Source organism: Capsicum annuum, unplaced genomic scaffold (assembly GCF_002878395.1).
Source record: "Capsicum annuum cultivar UCD-10X-F1 unplaced genomic scaffold, UCD10Xv1.1 ctg1716, whole genome shotgun sequence".
Classification (NCBI taxonomy): domain Eukaryota; kingdom Viridiplantae; phylum Streptophyta; class Magnoliopsida; order Solanales; family Solanaceae; genus Capsicum; species Capsicum annuum.
In genome coordinates, this window is record NW_025822807.1 from 679,627 (window position 1) to 699,097 (window position 19,471).

Sequence of the window (19,471 nt, forward strand, 5' to 3'; positions counted from 1 at the left end):
TCGAGATCTCGTCTCAACTGTTGGAACATAATTTGCACTAAACAAAGAAAAGAGTACCATTAGTATCGATATAACAACCATATACTGGTAGGCATCATTGACTGAATCAACTAAATATTATGAAAGTATACAAATCTAATGCAACTAACAACAATGAAAACATAACTTATAATCAATAATAATCAAGTACAAATATAAAACTACATCTTATTAGGAATACAAGGACAGAAGTACTTCAACTATAAATAGACAGAATCTTCAACAAGGCGCATTGCAACATATAACTATATATATATATATACTAATATATATATATATATATACACACATTCAAAGAATAACATGAGTGCAAGTAGGCAAGAGAAACATATCATCACAAAATTATCAGAACATCGTCATATAAATTATCTCAATATACACGTCATAATATGATTATCAATATTATCTCAACATTATATCAACTTCATACCATACCTTTCTATAACAACCATATTATGCATACACTCATGACAATCAATCAAGAGTTCAAAAGCATTGTCTGACTCAATATCCTAGAATACTTGAGTTTTCATTTTCATGAACTTATAAAATGTCCAAGCTCATCATTTGTCATCGCCGATTCTAATACATGTTGGGAAAATACTTAGGCCTCAGAGACTCACCTATCTAAGGTGCTACAACAACTGCATATGACAAGGCTATATATGGAAATATAAGAACAACAAAAATGGTACCAGTTCCAGCCAAACTATTCAAATGCCCCAATACCTACTAAATCAACTCTGCAGAAATAGACAATTGAGTTGTACCACTCTACATAGGCACCACATTATCTAGTAACACTACTTCTTTCTCCTCAATCACCAAATCTTCATTCTAGGCTAATTTTAGAGAATACTATTGTGGGGGAGAGAATGGTGTCCTCTTCCTAGCTGACCTTTTAGTTATTCAAGATTCAGCCCTGATATTTATTGACCTTCTTCCTTCTCTCCTTGTCCTACCCCTCCCGTGATGCCTTTCCTAAATCATAATAGTTAGTATAGGTATTGTTGGTGGTGTGGCTGTTGTTGCTTTAGTGGAATGAGTATTCACCATCTGTGAAATAGGAGTGAAGGAAATTAGATACTAATTTGAATCATCAAATATCAATTGAAATCAAGTAATAACATAAAGGGAAGAAAGAAAGAAATTTTTTCGTAAAGCCCTGTAGCCTCTCAAAAAAAGTACAGATTTTTTGTCTCATTCTATAAGAATCTAAAAGACCGATTCTTTCATGAAGAGATCTATGAATCCATAGCTCTAATACCATATTTTTCCAACCCAAGTAGTAATAATTGATACCCACCCTAATATTATAGTGGTATGACCATATAAACCAAATTTTATCATCTAAGTCAGAACCCTTCACAAGTCACTTTCGTAAGTTTCTTATTTTTAAATCACTAAAACACAATAATAACCAATTTAAATACTATCTAACTTATTCAATAGTCATAACCAAGAAATAAAGTATGAAACATCTCTAATTATTACAATCTCTAAAGACCTGAAGTCACCATATAAGAATATCTAACAATATCCAAAACTAAATCTAACAGGTTATCCACAAGTACAAAATAAGAAAAAGTGTTAGTCCAGAACAAAGGAGATAAACTACATAAGAAAAATCCAATGGATACTCGGTCATAGTGCTCACTCTTGAATCAAAGTTTGAAATCACTTGTTAGGGTCGATGTCTCACATCAATCACTAGAACACACTCTGCACTTAACAAAAAAAAGAGTACATGTAGTATCGGCTCAACAAGTAAGTACTAGTAGGCATAATCAGCCGACTCAACTCAACACTATGTAAATAGACAAATTAAATACAAGTAACAACGATCAAAACACAACTTACAATCAATGAAAATCAAGTATAGATCTAACACTACATCTCATCAGGAATACAAATACATAAGTGCTTAAATTACACTTAGGCATATTATTGAATAATATTCTCCACAATACAAACATACATACCTATATGTGTGTGTGTACACATATGTGCAATGATTAGGATGAGTACATGCAAGAGGAACATATATATATCATCAAAAAATTATCACAACATTGTCATCAACATCATTTCAATATCATGCTCAACATTATCTCAATATCATATGTCTATGTATATGTATGATGCAATCAATAATCACAAGTAATCACATTATTGTGTTTTTCAATAAAAAGTAAAAGTGAAAACACATTTGGTTTATTTTACAAACTAAAATCCTTTGTTTTTATCGCTGTAGTGAAGGATCTTCCACTGCAGTGGCCCTCAGGCTAATTGAGTGGCCACCGCAGCGACACTTTTGTTCGTTGCAGCGAGCCCTAATAGTAACTTAAAACTTGCTTCTATTTCTCCATTTGAAAGCACTTTTTCTAAAATTTGACATCAATAACTAACTTTTTATGGTAATTTCTATACTCAGAGTTTTTCAAGTTCATTTTATGCACCAAAAATTTCTGCGACTTTCTAAACTCGTTCTCTAACACAAAATAAAATCAAAAATACCAAACAACACTCAAATTACTATTAGATTTCCCTAGACCACCAGAACCCTTAAAATACACCTAAGACTAGGTTAACACTGAAATTTAAACTTTTGATATAAGGAAAAACTAGGAAGGAATTCTACTCTCTATGTTTACATAACAGGATGTGAATAATTACATCAATATGATCGATTAAACTCAGTTAGTTTTAGCCCATCAATTGAATGAGTTGATATATACTCCAAATTGTCTCTTGAAAAATCTTGTTAAATACAATTCAAACGATATTTTATTAGTTAATATGCTATATATAATCATAATAAAGATAAAAAATATTTTATTAGGTACTAAAATTAATTCCTCTGTCTTAATTTATGTGAGGCAGTTTGACTCGACATAGAGTTTAAGAAATAAAGAAGACATTTAAAATTTGTGGTCTAAAATAAGTCATAGAATATTTGTGTGGCTATAAATCGCTTTAGTAAGGGTAAAATAAGCATTTTAAAGTTAATTCATTACTAAATGTAAAATACACCATTATTTTGGGTTGATTAAAAAGGAAAGTGAGTCTTATAAATTAAAACAGAGGGAGTATGAAAGAACAAATAAGGCAATAAAAACTTAATAAAAATGGAGTGGCTTGGTTTATGACCGGCGTTTCAGCCATTTCAACCTATGTAACTTTTCAACGGATGAATAACTCGCTCATTTATTAACTGAGTTCATTTTAACTAGTCCAAATTCTTCTCTGTCCCCTCAATTTGACAACTCTCACTACTAGAAATATAACTATTTTCTATTGAAATTTTCTACTGGAACTTGTCCAGTGGCTATGCATATTTGATTGAATTAGTGGGAAAATAAAAATAGTCATGTAAATATTAAAAAACTTTAAAGTGTTTCACTAAGAATATGTTTTTCATCATGCACTTTTCAGTGAGCTGGTTCGATGGAAAACGAGTGAGAAAATTATAATTTATAACACAAATTTTCTATTGAATATATTAAAAAAAATCCTCTATGTTTAATAGTCCCTATAAATACCTTTACTTAGAAATTTAGTAGGTATACTAAGAAGCAATCAAGACACATTTGTGTCCTTAACTAAACCAAAGAAATATATGTTTCCTTTTATTTTTTTATAGGTAAAAATAAGAAAATGTCTACCATGATGCCATGCTCACCTTATCTGTTTTATCAAGTTTAATATTATGTGTAATACCCCAAGTTTTCATGTTCTAAACCTTCCAAAAAATAGCCCATGAGGTTAGCTTTCCAGTGCATCAAGCCTCATCTTAGTCTGACGTAATGGCAAAAAGTAGTGGAATTCTTACTTGAGATCCAGTTACGACTCAGCGTAATGAATCGTTACCACTCATGATGAGTCAGTACGAGTGAGTTGTAACCACTCTTGCGAATCCCTTCTTGTTGAGCCCAGTAACTTTTATCCCTCAATACGACTAGTAATCAATACCTGCGAGTCGTATGGAGGGACTCATAGTCACATCAGTGTGTGTGGACAAGAACCCTCTCCAAGGGTTATGGGTCTATCATACAAATCATAACCTAACCTTATGAGTCTTTACATGGACATATGACCTAACCAGTTTATGACCCATGGCCTCATCTTCTAACTACGACTCCATCCTATGACTCATAATTAGTCATGACGAGTAGTAAGGTGGCAAGTCGTAGTAATCCAAAATGTACCCTAAATACTAAAATCTCAGGCTATGACTCAGACCATGAGTTGTAACAAGTCGTTATAAGTCGAAAGTTGAGTCGTAATGATTGGGGGTATATTTTCCTGTACGTTTTTCAAAGTGCCTTTATGTATTTTCTCACTATCATAAAATCCAAATCCATATAGATTTGGCTTCATAAGGGGTGGTATAAAAGACTCCAAAAGCCTAAAATCACGACATAATCCTCAATTTCACCAAAGTGAGTCAAGAGGGATGATTTTCTCTTTTTCCTCAAGCAATCAAGGTTTCTAAAGAACAAGATCAATTTCAAATATTTTCCTAAAGATTTCACTTAAGTTATGTGGGGTATTCATCAATGGGTTACGTTCACCCATTGAGACCCAAAATCCTCTTTTTGGTTCAAGTATGAATTTTATTCTAGTTATGATCCAGTTCAATATAATTATTAAATTCATCCATGTTTCCTCATTAGTTTTACATTCAAGCCATGATAATAGTTTTAATCTATGAGAATCATGATCATACATGATTGAAGCTCCAAAACCCTACATGTTCAGGCAATACTATGTTAAATTCTCAAACTATGCTTTAAACTATATAAAAATGATAGTTTTCCAAGGTTAACTCATTCCCATGTTTACATTCATGAAATTTATCAAACTATTAAAATGTCTGCTATATGTAGTTGTGATGATGAGCAGTTAACTGCAAGGGACCAGGTCCCTAGAAATGTAAGATATAGTACAGTTGGCACGCGTAGTCTGCATAATTTTGTAATCTTGTGAAGCAAATTTGTAGGTGCTATTTTTTATTGATTAGGACAGAGAGTCCAATAATCTTTCAACCCTAATCATCTTCAACTATCAAAGAAAAGAGAGGCCTCTTCATCAACCAGTTTTTGACTATTAAAAGGAGCGAAGAGAGGCAATAGAAACCTCATTTTGACACTTCTTGAGTTTGTAGCTTTATGAGAGCTTAAATAGAAAATTGTTCTTGAGTGAGTACTGATTTGTAGTTGAACTACTCATGCTATAAGAGTAGTGTTTTGTTTTTATAGAATTTAGGTAGACTTACCAATGTTTGTTACTGATTATAGTTAATCGACATAGAGGGTCTTTGGTCGAGTTTCCAAGATAATTTTGTAGTAGAGTTGTGTCATGACCCGAGTCTACCCCTAGTAGCAACAATGGTGCTTATGATCATAAGTGATCATGATCTGGTACCAGTTGTGCGCACTAAATAATATATTGATAATGAACATGTACGGAAACAACTGAAATAATTCATAAGGTTCAAAAACTAGGAATGCGATTTAAATCATAAGTTTGAACATCTGATGACATACTAAAAAGAATGATCAAACCACTGAACTAATAAACTGACTAACTGTCTGAATGATGGAAAATATCTGAAAGCCTCTAAACTAGTTGAAGAGTTGATGGGACAGGCCTCAACTAACTCCAAAATAAACTAACTAAAATGAAATACGAAAATACTGAAATAACATCACAGGTCCTCGACATATAAGGACTCACCACAACTGCCGCTTCTAATAAGCTAAACTATCTAAGAGCGGTCAGGAAACTAAACATCCAAACCAATGATACAAGATATCATAGAACGAAGAAAGTATGCAATCAGTACTTTGAATATACTGGTATATGAGATAAGGTTAGGCTGAAATACATAGGTTCATGTGCATGAAATAATGACTGACTGAATAGCATGAGATAACTTATGCATAAATGTGTGAAAACTATAAAATCTAAGAATGGATGACCAAGCATATAACATGATACTGAAATAGTCTATAAACTAAAATATTGAAATATAGTAACTGAATAACTAATGAACTATATGCTATGGTCAAGAAAACCTAAACTGAACTCTATAATGAATACTAAACTGAGACTATAGGAGGTATCATCTAACCGACATGCCCTAATTTAAGCAAAGTGGGGTCCAACCTGTAACCCCAGTTGGAGGGTGTCAGTAGTGTGCCACGAGTACGAACAATGGCTGTGTGGATCCACTAAAATAATGTCCTGAAGGACTAATGAGCCACCATCATAAGGTAGGTGCTCTAATGAGATATGTGTTACACTCAACTGGCAGGTAAACACTTTATCAACCTTCAACTGGCAGGTTGATATCTCTAACCTACGTTGGCTATGTAGTTCTGAAAATAAGGGACTGCTATTAAAGGTCACACCCTCTACTAGTAGGTGATCCCCTATCCCTGGGTTCTCTCGGTGCTAAATCTTACTCCCAACTGAACTGACACTGATTACTGGACTGAACTATGCTTAACTGAACAAACAAGTAATTATAGATAACTTGACTGAATGATAATGCTCATAGTTTATCTTAAATCAATTTGAAGATACTAAATTTATGTAAAAAACTAAGTATCAGGTGTTCATAACCCACCAGCACTGAATAAAATAACAATAAGGACTTATGAAGCTTTAAAACCGATAATAAATGATCATTGTTCAAAACTCAAAATTTAGACATTTCATTAAACACATGTGAGTCATGAATTTAAGCATGGGAATGCGTAAAGAATGTGATTGAAAACATAGTTACAAAACTAAAACCATAAATTAGGGATTTAACATAAGAATTTTAATACATAAATTATATAAGGGCTCATTTCATCGAAAAACACTTGTAACATAATGTGTAATCAAAATCAATAACAATTTTATGGAGAAAATTCATCATAAACATGTAACAACTCATAATTTGATATTAAAAGGGAATTCTTGGACTCCATGGATGAAAAGGGCCTATGGATGAACATCACACATACGTTAAATCCTTAAGCTTAAAAGAGAAACATAATCTTGATGTTTTTCCTAAAAGTTCTTGGAATTTGGAACTTAATTTGATGGTTTTCTTGAAGAGGAAGGAATGAAATTGATGAACTTGGGGGATGATTAGTGTTTTTTTAGAGGAAAATTAGAGAAAATAGGCATATAATACCCTAACTAAAGCTTTAACTCATGTTTTTACGAATTGGATTGAGGGGAAAAGACTCAATTACCCTTTAAAAAAATTAAATTCATAATTGGAATGCAATTTAAGAGCTCACTGCGATGTGATAAAGCGCTCATCACTATACCCACTACGATGCGCCACTATCGCGATGAGTTTCTGGAATCAAAATCCAAACACAACCCTTTCCTTGTCTGAAAAATCCAAAACTTCTCTGAGATATGCTCCTTACACCCCTGAACATGAATTAACTTAAAAACTAACATCTTGGGGTTGGGAAGACTCGTTTAAAAATCCTTGAAGTTAAGAAGCCAAAAATATGGCTAAGACCCCAACACTTGGTTAAATTTTTAGGCTTTAAGCCTCTTATACGTGAATTTAGGAGCTAAACTAAGCTAAGAAAAGTATGGGGTATTACAAGTTGCTACATGTGAAAGGATATTAGAGGTAGGCAAAAATCTAGAATATAATTAGGAGGTTGATTATAGAGTGTATTTCTTGAGGTGCTTGTGAGGGCAAGCCATGGTTTTTTCCTTTCTGGATTTCCACGTAAAATCTCATATTCTTACTTTCTTGTACTACCTTTGCTTTTACCAGCACCTTGTAGTTGCTTTAATATTCTTTTGCTTGTGTTTGACTTTGAGGAACCTGGTCCCTCACAGTGTGGTGCAACCCCCAAGGGTTCCAACAATTGGTATCAGAGCAGGGTACACACTAAAATGTTTATACCAAAAGTGTTATGGTCATCATAGCTGCTATAACTAAACTAGGGGTGGAAAAAAAACAAGCAAAAAGGGAGAGAGTTATGACCTTGAAAGCTTTTGAGTCTGCCCCAAGCAAAGAAGACTCTAATGTTGCACTTTTAGTAACAAAAATTGTTAGAGCTATAAAAAGGGGTGGTCACATAGCAAACGAAATGATAAGATTGAAGACTGTAGCAAAAATGTTAGCTCTGACGCATTCATAAGAAACTACCAAATAGATAAGAATGATCAGGTCCCTGAAAATTCAAAAAAGAAAACTATAGCAAAGTATACAGTAAAGCAAGATCTAACAGCATAGGGAGATTCTTCTAGTAAAACAAATGAAGATAGGAAGATTGGAGATATATATAGGCTAGCAATGGAATATAATCCAGTTATGTATGATACCTTGTGTTCATTCATGGCAAACTCAGAAGATGAAGAAGAAAAAAGGCTAACCCTTTTTTACTTAAAAGATAACCTACATAACTACTCTATTAAGAAGATAAAAGGGTTTGCTGATGTGTTTATAGACTCTATATGTGAACTAATTGCTGAGAAGAATGTATTAGGGGAGAAAGTAGAGAACTAAGAATATGAGTTAATTTCATTCACTCACTAAATCTCTGAAACTAGAGAGTTGTTCATAGAGATAAAATTAAAAAATCAGAGTTTAATAAGTAATTTGAATAAAGTTAATGATAGAGATGAAAAGGGGAAGAAAGAAGCTTCATAGATTCAAACTAATCTTGAAGAAAGACTAGGTATTCTTAAAAACACCTAATGTCTGCACTTCACAGAAATGAAAACTTAGAGAGGGGCATGTTCCACTTGAAAGAAGAATTGAAAAAATTACTTAAATGGACTATTTCCTCACTGATCCTCTCTAACTTGACTAATCAAAGTGTAATTGATGGTAGGGGTCTGGTCTATCAAAGAAAATTCAAACCTTTTGAGTGTAAAGGAAAGGTTGTTTATCATACTAAAAGCAAAGGGCACGAACTCATGTGTACTTACTATAGAAGAGATGGACATTTGAAAGAAAAACATCAGCACTGTCTTAAGGCCAAATTGAGGAGTAATGAATATAGTCATCTGGAGAATGCATATTTAAAGAATTTCAGGTCACTGAAAAGGGTTAAGAGGAAATCATCACTGCCTATATGATCCTAGAAGGATTTGATCACACCATTATCCTCTTACTGGGAACTCAAACTTAAGTAGGTTCCCAAGTCTAACTTTTGATCATGTTTATAGGCATGAGAGGATTAGAGTCAGGAATGGTCTGTAAATAGTATGTGCTCTAAGCTCAATATTTGAAGACCTGACTGGATTCTCTCTCAAAATATTTCTAGATGGAAGTATCTCATTGTGAAAGAGATAATTTCAAGGGACTTGGTACCAAATAAATTCATATTAGGAGAAGAAAATTGAGGTAGAATGAGTGAATTAAAGCCTGGGACCTGGTCCTTAAACTTGTTCTAAAAGAGCAAATTGAGACTGGAGTGATCAAAATACCCTGACCTAATATCTAAGTCAATGTCACTCCTAAAAATTGGCTATGTCAAGGTGAAAGGTATCCATGATAGTGTAGGTCCATATTAATCTAACTCATTATCATAGCTTCATAGGTATACATCCATGCGGACAACTTTGGAGGAAAACAGTTGAAGTAATCACAAGTTGAAAATTCACTCAAGTAAGAGAAGGAATTGGTCCTATCTCTTAGGTGAGTACCAAAATAATGTGCCTTAAATTTTTTTTATAAAAATTCTATTTAAAAAGGTCACATTTTCTATCTCATATAAACAAAAGTTATCAGTACGGTTCAAATATGAAGAGACACACCGTGTCATCAGACGCATCTATTTAAAAAGGTATCTATTAAATGTCAAACGGTCTTCTCTTCAATTATAAATTCAAATCCTCCTATTCTTTTCTCAATTATCTCATAACATTATTCTCTTCCTGAAGCTAAAATGGTCCTTTTCTTTTGCTTCTCTAAAGTTCAAAATAGCTAAAAATTCATCTTCTTCAAACCCCATAAAAGAGTCATCCACTAATCATCCTCAAGAGTCACAAAATCTTTACCCATCAGTCCTACTCTTGATATCCCTGAAACCTTAAGTGAACAAACTTACACTAATAGTCTTGCATCCATCAAGAATCCTGTTGAGTTAGCCTTGGAAGATATGAATCAAGTCCAAGAGCTTTATCAACCAGAAATTCCCCCTCCTCAAAAGAACAAGAGTCCTCTAATGACCCATAAATTCCTATTCATCTTGAAGAAGTGGTAGGTTCTGAAAAATAAAAATATTTGCCAATATTGGTTCCTCTAATTGCTCTAAGTCAAACTCCATCTTTGCTCAACTGAGTGATGATGAAATTCTTATAAAGAGATATGATCCTATTAGCAATATGGACTTGGGAGTTGAGAATCTACTTCTCGATACTGGTGATCCAAATGAAAACTCTATAAGTATTGAGAATCAATCTTAAAGGAATAGAATGAAGAGACATGGAATGAAGGGGGGAGGGCTATTACCTCTAAATGAGAAATATGAAGAGGATGAGAATAATCAACCTCTGAGTTGGAAAATGAATAGACTAAATAAAAATAAAAGGAAAAATGATTGATATTAGTGTACAAGGTACTAGATCCTATTCCACTAGAGGATCTAAACAAAAACTGCTTGCAGATTTAATGAAGAAAAGGAAGTCTTCTACTACTAAAAGAAGAAGACTTAAGAAAGTTGTCTGTAATACCTTGAAAATCTAGATCACTATTAGAACCTTGCTTCAAGATCATGAGAAATAAATTTCAATGTTTTGGTAGTTTTATAAGAGAATTGATGTATATTAAGTCCTCAAGTAAATCCTAGCTATTAGACAAATCAAAATACCTCTTACCGATTAAGTTCTTGAGAAGTATGTTGCCATAGTCAACTTTAAATGAGATTATCTTTAATTCACTAAGAATTTTGAGCTCATTACCCACTAACAGGTAGATAATTGAATTAGCTTTCCAACGATACCAATTCCACCTTAATCTGATACCTGGGTGAGAAGTTATGGCCCTTTTAGTAAAAGTCAGTAGTTCACTTTGATAATGCCGCATCGTGGTAATGGCCAAAATAGTAGACGTCCTTTTCTAGTGAGGTGACGCAATTTCACCATGTCACGGTGATGGCCAAAATAGGGCTCGTCCTTTTCTAGTAGCCCAACACAATAGCATTGCATCGCGCCAATGGTTAAAATTGCGCTCGTCCTTTTTTTAGTTAGGCACCACGATAAGCATCGTATCGCGTTGAGTGTCAAAATTGGGCACCCAGTTCTGAAATGATTTTTAAAGGGCAATTTAGTCTTTTTCCCAAGCCCCAAATCGTGAAAAACATTGAATTAAACATATTCTAAGCAGAATATGCTCATTATTCATCAAATCCTTCTCAAAGAAAACTCTAGGTTTAAATTTCAAACTCTAAGAACCTCCAATTTCCACTATTCTTTTTCCAAGAAAACCCATAATTCAAGGTTTCCAATTCAAGATCTTCAAAAGCACAAATAGGAACTCAAAATCAAGCTTCTTCATCTAGTTCATCAATTAAGGTATGTGGGGGTTTTGAACATGGATAATACTTTCATCCTTGTTCCCAAAACTAGTTTTAATTTCAAATTTACATGGTTTTACATGAATTCACATGAATTTCAAATTAGGGTTCATACCCAATTATTTCTATTTGAATTGCATGTCTATTTTACACATTTATGTTTGTGAAGTGATTTTAGATGTTTAATAAGGATTGAATTTCATTATTATGACTAGAATTGTACAAGAACTCCATGGTTTTGACTAATGAGCATGATTCATGATAATTTGACATGAGTTTGAAATTGGGTTATTAGGCCCTAGCTTTGATAATGATATTCCAAGAAATTATACTTTTAAGCATCCCATGATATGTTTATAATTAGTTTTGAATCAAGATTTGATCTTTTGATCCCTATGGAATTCACTTCATAGCTTGAATTTCAGTTAAAGAAAATAGATGCATAATTAGCTTTCAGTATGAATCTTTATGTTATTTTAAGTGAATTTCCTATAGAATGAGCATACAGATTAAAAGGAGAAGTATTTAGCCCCAAGCGGGAAGTGTGGATTTAGTGCATCCTACTTTCTTAGAACTACCAGCCAACATAGGTACAGATTTAGGTTAAATCCATTTCTATATGGATGAAAGTTACAGATGTGATCACTTAGCTCAGGTTATACTCCCTGGCAAGAGTATGACATCTCTCCCCAATGTTAGGTTTTCCCTTTAGGGGAACTAGATGTTGGATACTATGATAGCTCATATAGTGTATGTCAGTTTAAAGAACCTCCCTATAGCCTAAGTCCTAAACAAAATAATAGTTCAACTTTTTTAGAATTAAATATGATGGCTCACCAGCATAAGTGATTTCGAGCATCTCTATCTACATCCCGATAGTTGGTGAGTCCTTATGGTTTGAGGATCCATTTATTCAGATTCTTAGCTTTCATAATATTTTATTAGTTATTTACAGTTCAGCTCAAGTCAATTGGGGGTCTGTCCCAAGGGCTCTTTAGTTCTTAGTAGTAGATATTTGTCGAATTGCTAGCTATAGTTCAAACTTCCAGTATTAGTTGTTCAGACAATATGTTCAGTTGATTTCAGCTCAGCTTAGATAATTTAGTATTTCAGTATTTTTACTTGTTTAAGTTACCTTGATATGAGTTGAATACTTAGTAGAAGGCTTACAGGATTAGCTTGAGACTACTCGTAGTCTTGAGCATCGTGTGATGTTTTGGGACCCATTTCTGGGGAGGTACACTGTCATAGCAGAGGAAGCAACTATTGAAGTAGTAAAGTTTAGATAAGATGAGGATATTAACACTGATACTGTCATTGCATATAAAATTAAAGTACTAGAAGTTAATGGTGATAAGAGTACCAGGTCCTCTGATCCAAATTCTAGGAGTCATGGTTGATGTTGGGTGTATTTATGCATTCTAACATCCTTATTCTAACCTTTTTAGCCTTGTTTTGGGGATGATTTTATGCTATAATGATGTATAATGAGATAAATGTGTATCAAATTTTTAAATCATGTGTTTATGATGTTAAGAGTGAGTTTCAAACAAGTTTGTACCTAAAAGATTCATTTAGAGTTCAACCCGAAAAACTAGTGTTACTAGCTTAAGCTAGGCGCTTGTCTAGTTGATTACAGTGGATTCTATTGTGTTTAAAGTGTTACAAATAGTTTTTATGTTTATTTATATGTGAAACAACTTTTTTATAATGCTCAAGGGTCAATTGTATCAAGCCAAGGGTCAAAATAATAAGTTAAAGATCAAAGTGAAATTAGCTTATGCTTAGCTCGTGTTTCTAGTTCGCCGTGTTGGATGTTGTGTTGTTTTGAGCTTTGAATTATTGTGTTTAATGTTATAGTATTCTTTGTTAATGGAATATTATTATATATTAAGGATATACAAGCTTCAAATAAATTAGGAACAACTCAAAAAGGCTCGGAATGGCTCAACGAAGGCACAATACGCAGATTGATGCACTTTTGGACCCATGGAATGACTTGGGCGCATTTGGATAGTAGGAGTGGACAATGTACGTGTTAAAAATACCAATGGATTCATAGTAGGCTCAAAATATCAACCAATAGGCGCGTGATGGTCCTAAAGGCGATTAGCATGCGGCACGCTCATTTCGGTGCTCCTTTGCCTTAGAAATTTTTTTAAGACAATTTCCAGAGAGTGGATGCAATTATCATGCGACGCACGCTTCATTCAATAGGAATAGAGCATGCGATGCACGCTCCACTCGATACCTATGCATTTCAAGCTAAATCGACTTCTATTGGGACTTGGCTTACTCCTATGTTATAAATATATGCTGTATCACGTTTTTACATACTTTTGTAAGTATTGGAGGATTAAGGAGGCTGACACAACTTTTTTTTAGGGTTTATATCTCTTTAATTTAGTTTCTTTCATGGTTTGTATCATCAATTCAAGGGATTGGATGATGAATATTTCCATTAAAGGCTAAAACACCTTTTCGGGGTTAAGGTCGTGACTTCTTTCATTTTGAATTAAGTTTGTTAATTTGCTTATCATTATTGGTTGTTTATTTATTCTTGTTTTAACTATTTTAAGGATTAGCTAACCTTAGACTATATCAATTGTCAACCTTGTGATCTCGAGAGAGGAAATAGGGAGATATAACATGGGAATAAGCTGAGTATGGTTTGTGTTTCTTTATGAAACAAGGAATTCAAATTAGTATCTAGGACAGTGATGTACTTAGATGCCTTACTTGTTTCACACGTAGGATGATATTTGTAAAGAACTTAAGTAAACTATTACATCCCCACTCAACGATGTAGGTGTAAGGTCCAACTTAGGTAAAGGATTAGAGGTTGGGAAACCATAATTATACAATTAATCGTACGAATCAACAACCACAATAAGAAATTTAATAAATGAAGTTCAACAATGTAGTATGATTATTTGTAAGCCTAAACCCTGGGCTACTATCCATATATTATCCTAAGTCATTACTTGTTTGCATTAGTTTAGTTTAGTTTTAATTTACAACTTTAAAACTCTATTTGTTCCTCTCCTTAATTGGTTAAACTATAATTGGATAGACGGTGAACGTAAGTCCCTGAAAGATCGATACTTGGGATTCCTTGAACCCACTTTACTACTTGATAAGACCAGTACACTTGCGTATGCGCTTGGGTGCTGTCAATGGCATAAGAAGAAAGAAACACGTAGCTATAAAAAAAGTGTCTAAGGGACCTGGTCCCACGAAGAGAAAGAGCTAAGGAATCAAAGAAAAGGAGAAAAGAGGAATAAAAAAAGGTTGTCCCTAGATAAGTCAGGAATGTTATCTGGAAACTCAGAAAGTATTGACTAGAAAAGTATTTGATCAAAAAATCTATGAAAAAATAGGGATAGTAGAACTGGTTGAGTATGTGAGGCATTAGGGTTGGCTTCACCTACTTGAAGAATCAGCCCCTATGGTGTTTGAAAATGAAGCTAGAGAGTTTTAGTATAACATGAACTTCTCTAAAGATGGCCTAAGCTTAACTACTTAGGTGCAAGGAAAGTATATCTATCTATATAAAGAAGCACTGGAAGGATTTTAGATGTACCTATTATGGGAGTAAAATCTGTTGTGAAGGAACAAACTACCACTGAATTTATGATTGAAGTATCAAAAGTGGGTAAGACTTCAATAGCTATGGTGAAAAAGAAGTTTTTAATCAGTGAGTTTTAGCTAGTCTATGAGTTCATCAATAAGGTTCTGTTACCAAAATTAGAGAAAAAGACCATTGCCTTTGGTGTTGATCTGTTCTTAATAGAATGTTTGAGTAAATTTGAGTTGATAAGCTTACTAGCACTTATGATAGAGCACATAAAAAAAGTAGTCTATGAGAAAGAAAGAAAGCATGGAATGCCTTATGGGTACTTCCTAAACAAGGTGTTTGATCACTATGAAATAATTTGGAAAAAAAGGACCCCTGGAACAACTAAACTGATGTTTAGTCTAATAACCTTAGTGGAGAATGAATGCATTGAAGGAAAGGTTGTAACGGTGTCCCAAGTATCAGAACTCTTGGTTCCTTAAGAAAATTTGAACAAAGAATTGGAAGTGTTAAGGATTCAACTGGATGCAAAGGACACTGAAATAGTCCATCTAAAACTGCAGAATTAGAAGATGTCCTCAGAAGGACCTAGTGCAACTGAAGAACTAGCAACAGAGAATGCAAAGCTCAAAGAAAAAATTATAGAGTTAACTAGTGAAGTCCAAAGACTGAATGCTAAAGTAAAAGATCTCACCAAACAATTACTGGACGCTCATACTGCTGCAGCTGATAGAATGGACATGTTGCTAAAATCATTCTCCTCTGAACTCCCTTCTACCTGAATCCTGTTGTGTCAGTCTCTTGAGTCAGTTTTAAGTTCCTATTCTTATAGTGGCCTTTGGAAACAGTCGTTTTATAGTTTTTTGGTTCATTGTACTGATACTGGTCTTATTGGATAATGAATGAATTTCTTCTTGTGTGCTTCAATTATTTTCTTTACTTTAAGTTGTTCTTCATGTTAGTGTTGTTCCAGTTTCCATGAGTTAATTAGCGTGTACTTATTTTTACTCTTAGTTTACTATTATTCATATTCAATGATGACAAAAGAGGGAATATTGACTTCATGTGTAAGGTCTAGGTATGATGTGTGATGTGCATGGACCACGTACCATGTAATGAGGATGACCATGTACCATGAAATGATGATGTCATGTGTGGCATGTTAATAAGGGGAAGAAGAGGTTTTTGCTGCAAATGATAACTAAGGACCAGGTCCTTGTATTGTATGATGAAGGAATCATGATGATAGGGGGAAGGAAATATTCATCTTCAGATGGTAATCACACTGATTAAATGTGATGAATGTGCAATAATGCTCAAAGTTGAATGGTTGGTTTGTCATCATCAAAAAGGAAGAAAATTGTTATATGTAGTTTTGATGATGAGCAGGTAACTGCAAGGGACCAGGTCCCTATATGTGTAAGATACAGTATAGCAGGCAGGCGTAGTCTGCATAGTTTTATCATTTTGTGTAACAAATTTGTAGGTGTTATTTAGTACTGATTAGGACAGAAGGTATGATGTTTTTTAAACCCTAATCATCCTCAGCTATAAAAGGAAAGGGAGGCCTCTTCATCAAGCGATTTTTGACAATTAAAAAGATAGAAGAGAGGAAGCAAACCCCCCATTTCAACACTACTCAAGTTCATAGTTTTATGAGAGCTTAAATAGAAAATTGTTCTTGAGTAAAAACTGATTTATAATTAAACTAATCATGCTATAACAGTAGTATTTTCTTTTGAGAGCATTTAGGTAGACTTACCTTAGTTTGTTGTTGATTAGAGTTAATCGACATAGAGGGTTTTTGGTAGAATTACCAAGATGAGCTTGTAGTAGAGTTGCTACAAGTTAAAGGAGCCTAGAGGTAGGCTGATATCTAGACTGTAATCAAGAGGTTAATTATAGCGGATTTCTTGGGGTGCTTGTGAGGATGAGCCATGATTTTTTACTTTCTGGGTTTCTACGGGAAAATCATGTATTCTTACTTTGTTTCACTATCTTTGTTTTTTCCAACACCTTACAGTTACTTTAATATTCTTTCGCTTGTGTTTGTCTTTGAGGGAATTGGTCCCTCACAGTGTGGTACAACCCTCAAGGGTTCCAACAGTGTCTCATGTTTGGGTCATTGAATTATGACTTTATTTCAGTACTGTTGGGTTATGAACTCCCGATACCTATATGTTTACTTATATTTCAGACTTTTCAAGTAGTGAGTCAATCAATTCATGATTTTATTGTTATACTCAGTATTATTTCATGTCAAATTATTAGTTTTACATGTTCATGATTTCTTCAGATTAGGCATGCACTGTCAGTTTTAAAATACATCATGTGAGCAAATCAGTTATCAGTGTATGCATCAGTTAGTATCTCAGTTTCTTTCAGTTAGGAGTAGGATTTAGCACCGAGAGAAAAGTATGGGTTCAACGTATCCTACTTTCCAGAAACTAAGTGTCACCGTAGGTTTAGAGGCTTCGCCAGAGAGAGTTTTCCTTTGCCCAATATGGGCTCAGTTTAATGATCACTCCAGTTCAGGTTCTACTCTGATGGCAAGAATAGAACATCCCTGCTCCATGATATCTTACATGATTTATGTCGGTTATATGATAGCTCCCATAGTTTCACTCAGTTTATCTCAGTTTAGATTTGCTTGACCAAGTAGACAGATTTCAATAATTATTCAGTCAACTTTACAGATTATTTTAGTTATTCAGATAACAGTTATTTAGTTATTCAAATCATATTAGTAAATACTATACTTGATCTTGCATTCTCAATTTTACATATCCATGCTTCCATGTTCAGATTTCACAAGTATTTCAGTAGTTCTTGCCTCACGTACCAGCACATTCAAAATACTGATCGCATACTTTTCTCTACGCTATATTATCTTATAACATAGGTTCAGACGTGGAGTTCATTGGGCATACTTAGACTGATTAGCATTCTCCCAGCAGCAGCAGTGGTGAGTCCCTATCCACCGCAGATGTTATTTTTATTTCAGTTATTTACAATTGTTACTTTTATGTCTGTTAGTCAGAGTTAGTTGGGGGCCTGTCCCATCAACTCCTCACGTTAGAGGTTTTTTAGATGTTCAGACAGTCAGTTTATCTTTCAGTTATTATCAGTTGTCTTTCAGACATGTTATTAATATTCAGATCAGTATTCCATTTTTGGATCATATTTCATCAATTTATCTTCTGCACATGCTATTTCAGTATCATTTTATTCAGTGCTCTCAGCAGATATCAGTACATAGGTTAACTTGGGACTGGGCCGACTCAAGCAAATCGGTGTCCTAAGGCAAGAATTAAATAAAGACCTTGAATTTTAAGAAAAGTTAATTTTATTTTATAAAGTCTATATTTTAAATCCTAAGATGCAAAGTTGTACTATTATAATCGATTTCTTCTAATTTTTTTTTTAATATAATTAATGCATTTAATCTTTCTTGACACATACTTTAAATACATCAAAATTCTTCTATAATTTTTTACTTTTATATAAGAAGTTTATTTTTTTGTACAAATAATATTTAATAATTTTTAATAAAAATTTGTAATCTATTATTGTTAAAAAAAGGGACAAGGATACTCTATAGCATTTTTTAAAACAAATAGCCAAAGTTTGAAAACTTTTCAAAAAGCAGTCAGTCGAATATACTATTTTCGCTTTATAGTCATTTCCTAATTTGGGTCATTTTGGCCTACATATACAATATACAGTTTATATGTAATACTGATACAGTACTCAACTTGAACAATTCGGCCCTTTTAGAAATATTTTAATTTTTTTTTTTGCTATAAATTTTTTAATTAATCAAATATTTTGCTTTTTTTATTGTTTAAAAATAATAATTAAATTATATAAAAATGATATGATTGTTAAATAGAATATGTATCTATATAAGATATATGTATAGAAATTATATAGTTCTATCAAATATGTAAATGTATAAAATATATTAAAAAAAATATGTGGAAAGTGTATGAAAATTATATAATTGTTGTATAAAATGTGTAAAAAAAAAAATGCACTGTTATTGTATAAATTGTGTATCAAAACTGTATAATTTTCGTATAGAATATTTATATGTATAAGATTTGTATAGAAACTATATAGAAGGTGTACAGAAATGATATAAAACAAGCCAGTAAATTAAAATGACTAGAAAGTGGAATTTAAATTCCATGACCATTTTCATGGAAATAGTTTAATTTGAAGTGTCATTTTCCCTAAAAAAAATATAAGGCCCCTCAAATTTGGGGGCCTTTGGCGGTTGCCTTTTTTCTGAAGGGGT